The sequence below is a fragment of the Helianthus annuus genome, chromosome 13 (assembly GCF_002127325.2).
Source record: "Helianthus annuus cultivar XRQ/B chromosome 13, HanXRQr2.0-SUNRISE, whole genome shotgun sequence".
Taxonomy (NCBI): Eukaryota; Viridiplantae; Streptophyta; class Magnoliopsida; order Asterales; family Asteraceae; genus Helianthus; species Helianthus annuus.
The window spans coordinates 26588030-26592900 of NC_035445.2; the positions used below are offsets into that span (position 1 = coordinate 26588030).

At 35.1% G+C, this 4871-nt stretch overlaps 1 long non-coding RNA gene across 1 annotated transcript; it reads left to right on the top strand.

Moving 5' to 3' along the window:
• The first annotated feature begins 217 nt into the window (after positions 1-217).
• On the top strand, positions 218-3042 carry LOC110902506. Its single transcript, XR_002571163.2, has 3 exons — positions 218-342; positions 1524-1612; positions 2816-3042. It is a non-coding gene; the product is annotated as an uncharacterized LOC110902506 (long non-coding RNA).
• The last annotated feature ends 1829 nt before the right edge of the window (positions 3043-4871 follow it).

Below are 4871 nucleotides of genomic sequence, written 5' to 3' on the forward strand. Positions count from 1 at the left end.
ACTAAGTTATGTAACTTAGTTATTAACACAAAGGTTGGATGGTTGGAAATGGGAGTATTGGGTTCAAATAACCAAAAACCTAGTTAGAGGGACTAAAAGTAGCATTTGGGACAAACTTTATAAAAATTCAGGTTTTAAGTGGGGAATATGTATATGTCGATATATATATATATATATATATATATATATATATATATATATATATATATATATATGTGCACAGAAAGAAGAAAAAGAAGTTCTCCCCACAACTCTCTAAATCAAGGCAATTGAAGAAGGATTTGAAGCTAAAATCAATGCATGAATGAAGATCCTTCACCATCTAGCTTTAATAGACATGTGGTAAGTTGTAGAATTCAATTTGGTGGTTTTGCATAAAGTGGGTTATGATCAATCCATGAATTTGTATGAAATTAAGCATGAATATATGTTAGAATGACCATATAGGACATGGATTATGCAAGAATTTAAGTGATTTGATGTTTTGTTATAAAACCCACTTGTAGTGGTAAGGATGGTGATATGAATGAACTATCTATGTTTAATTCTTGTGTAATTTTGATGTATAATGTGGTATATGATGAATTCTTGTTAGATAAATTGAACATGATATGAGTTTACTTGATGTTTAGTGGTGTTGATGAATGAAATCATGAAGTAGGAAGTGAAGCATGATAGACTTGTACATTATGCTTGAATAGTGGTATGCACACCAAGTGTTCGATGAAATGTCTAGGTGAAATTGCTAGAAGAGATCGAATGCAAGTAAAGGATGAAAATGTATAACATGAGAATGTCATATATTTAGTGGTAATGGAACATGAGAAATGTATTTTAGATGGAATACATGTATGATTTTTGGTTGATTATATGATTTGGTAAAAAGTGTGCATTAGAAGGTTGTACTCTATGTTAGAGTGGTATAATGTTCACCATATGTTTGACTGATTTCTTAATTGAAATTATGGATTAAATGTACAATAAATGAGAAGCATATGAGATTTGTAGAAAGGAGTAATATTGGAATGATATTGGTTTAGCTAATATGTTTTATAGTCTTAGTTGCAGACACATGAAAATGATAGTATGAATGAGATGTATTACGTATATGTGTGCGTGTAAGAAATTATATGCCCGTATGTGTGTCCTAGAACATGAGTATGAAATGCATGAGTGTTATTAGTATGGTTAACTTTATCAACGTAAACGTATGGTTATAAGGATGAAAACTTGTATGTTTGATAGTTGACTTTTTGGAGAGTCAACGAAGGTGAGAATAGTATGGTAGGCTTCCTAACATAAATGTAAGACTTGAGAACTCATACGGTACATGTTATATCATTATGTGTTGTGTATGATGCATGTAGAATTATACGAGCTTGAAAAGATGTGATTGTTGATCTATACCTTATGTTATTAAAAAATGATTAATAAAAGTCTAATGTAAAGTATAAATTGGAGATGATTGACGATAAGTATGGGTTTGTATGCTAACGAAGAATATGGATGTGGTGACATGAAAGGATAGGAAGCACATTGCCACGGACTCAAGCATGGAAGACTAATGGGTCAAAAGGAGGCGAGGAAGCAAGCACGGACAAGGATGCTTAAGGTAAGTAGTTTCCGGAATCACTTCTTTTTTTATAAATGAAGTTAAGGTGGTAAGTCGTTGGTGGTCATCTATGTTTGGAACTACACGTAGAAGTGAACGGGTCAAAATGTAGAAAGAAACATAGCGTGATGCGTTAGATGGTTTGATCTTAGGGTTAAATAGCAAAAGGATATGGGGGCTTGAATTATGGTCATGTTACGTCTTGGAAGCATGAAAATGTGGAAGAAGGAAGTTCAGATATCTAACGGATGTCTTGTGAAAATTAAAAAGGAAGAAGGGTTAGAGTGAAAGAACCCGTCGTAAGCTACTGCAGGTCAGCCGTAGCTTACGGCCAAGCAGACAAGGGGAAACAACAGCAAGCTGCCGTAATCTACAGCCAATGTTCACTCAAGAGTTGAAATGTTCACTCAACAAGAATATTCACTCAACAGTTGGAACGTTCACTCGTCAGCAAGAATGTTCACTCAACAGTTGGAACATTCACTCATCAGTAAGAATGTTCACTCAACAGTTGGAACGTTCACTCGTCAGCAAGAATTTTCACTCAACAGTTGGAACGTTACTCGTCAGCAAGAATGTTCACTCAACAGTTGGAACATTCACTCGTCAGCAAGAATGTTCACTCAACAGTTGAAACGTTCACTCATCAGCAAGAATGTTCATTCAACAGTTGAAATGTTCACTCATGAGCAAGAACGTTCACTCAAAGTATGTGTGGGAAAGAAATAAGTTTGGAGGTATGTATGTGTATAGATCTACCTACATGTTAGTGACGGAATCCATAGGTAAGCATGAATAGAAATGAACATGCACGTAAATTTGTACGTATTAGACTTATTTATATGGAATTTGTGACTAGGATATGTTAATAAAATTATATGGGAATGTAAGTGGTATGTAAGAGCTTGTATGTATGTATGTATGCGTGTGTGTGTGTATAAATATACGTATGTATGCATGGCTACAATACGTTTGAGTATTAACGTTACTAATCAAGTGCTTTGAGAATGAAATGAAAATGCAGGTATACTATTGTTGTCCTTGTGAAGATTTAATGATTGGGATGCAAGATTGTACTTGGAATGATAATTGAAAGGATTAGCATGAGTAAAAAAAATGTGGCATGGTCATTTAATTATGTATGTTTAGATTATGAATGACGTCACCAAATATTAATGATGGGCATGTATGTGGCGATTGCAGGTTGAACGGAATTAACATCATTATGGAGTCTAAGAGGTTGAAGATTGAGTCAAAGAGCAAGGATTGTACGGGAAGAGCAGTCACATGACTTGTATTTATATGTTACATTTGATGCGTTAATTAAGAATGAAGGTTGTAAATCTTTTCAAGAAAGTGTTTGACATTTTAGAAATGAACCTCCAAGTATGTAATATAGATAAGAAATAAAGAATTTTTGAGTCGGTATTTTCCGCTGCGTCTCTTTTGGTTAAAACATGTTAGGATGTTACAGAATAACAAGTTCTAAAAAGGTTATATTTTTACAAATTTACAACCATAGCGTCATGATAAAAAGAACCAACATAAGAAAATTATGAAACGGCATAACAAATCTAGCTAAAATTTGAATATATATACTTGATCACATTATAAACCCATTCTCACAAAAAGTGAGTTTTGAGCCTTTATTGAGCATATATAACAACCCTCCAAAATATTTTTTCGACACCCCTAATATAATTAAAATGTCCATATATGTCTTAAAACATACCCCGTATGAGAAAACCGAGCCCAAAATACCTTTAATTTTGCAAAAATAAAATAAAAACCAGAAAATAGGGCGCTCGCGGGCCGCGTAGCCCTTGGCTACCTCCTACGTGGGGCGCGACAGCCAGTCACCTGGGCGACACCCTGAGCTACCACGTGGCAGCAACATGTTGGACCTAGTGTGATGACCCGGACAAGCTAGGCCCTACTAACCCTATGCCGCGGGCCGCGTAAGAAGACCTTTGAGTCTTCGCGGGCCGCGAGGAACTGCAAATCAGGTCCTATAAATAGCAACCATCGGCAGTTCAGTCGAATTCAATGTTTTAAAAACCGATAAATACCAGCCGGTTATACCGGTATTACCGCTTTCAGATGTAAATCCGGTACGAAACACCCCGGTAAATAAGTGAAACGACATAAGGTTTGTACCGGCCGTGAAATCCGGTATACCTGTTTAAAACGTAATACCGGTACCAGCCCAGGGTTACTTATTTTTATTATATAGGTTACTTATCTTACATGATTTTATATATTATGATAATTCGTAACTAAAACTTCTTATTTAATATTGTATGAAACGAAAATAGTTATCCTCTAGTTGATGAGGATGGCTATACTAGTAAATATCATCTTTTTTGCGATCATGAACTTGATGTATTCAACACTCAAATGACTTAAACATATCGTACACTTTCATTTGAAAGAACTTGTTGGAAAATTGAATAATTTTCGATTATCTTTTAGATTATTTGTTATTATGATTTAACTTTTGGATTATCTTTTAATATGTAATCATGCATTTCTAGATTAATTATTGAGTTGATGATGTAATTTATGAAATTATAGAGTTAACTAGTTAACCTGGTTGAACCGTTCGGTACAACCTGGTTCAACCGGTTGAACCATTTTTTAGTCTAATTCGGTTTGATTTAAAAACCGGTTTTTGAAACATTGGTCGAATTCGCTCACACACTTTTCTCTCTCGAATTTCTATAGAGTATAAGCTATTCTCGGGCATAATACCCCCCTAAATAACGAAGTTTTGCCTCGTTGAAAGTAGTATAACCCCGGTTACGTATTAGATACGCTGCCCGATTGATCCAGGGTTCCGTAACGGTTGTCGAGGTTCTGCCCGACGTAGTCGTTGGAATGCCGTCATGGGGAGGGTATTACTAATGTAAATATTGGGTTACTATACTAACGCGTGTGCATTTGTGTAATTTATAGATGATCACCAGGAAATCCTTAAGGAAAACCTAAGACAGCAATGTGAGTAATCTCCTTTTTGCAAACTGTTTTTACAAAACCTCACTTAATTAACACTATATTAAACAGTGATTGAGTATTTGTATTCTACAATTATCGTCGGTATGTTGGGATTTTGTATACAAAATTTGTTACTACATTGTGAGTAGTAACATGACCACAAGTCGGGTTGACAGTACAGTGGGTGGTAATTAAAGTAGATGGAAACAAATGTAATTGCGCGACCGCCCTCAGTACCGTACAATGGTTTTACTTAACTTGATTA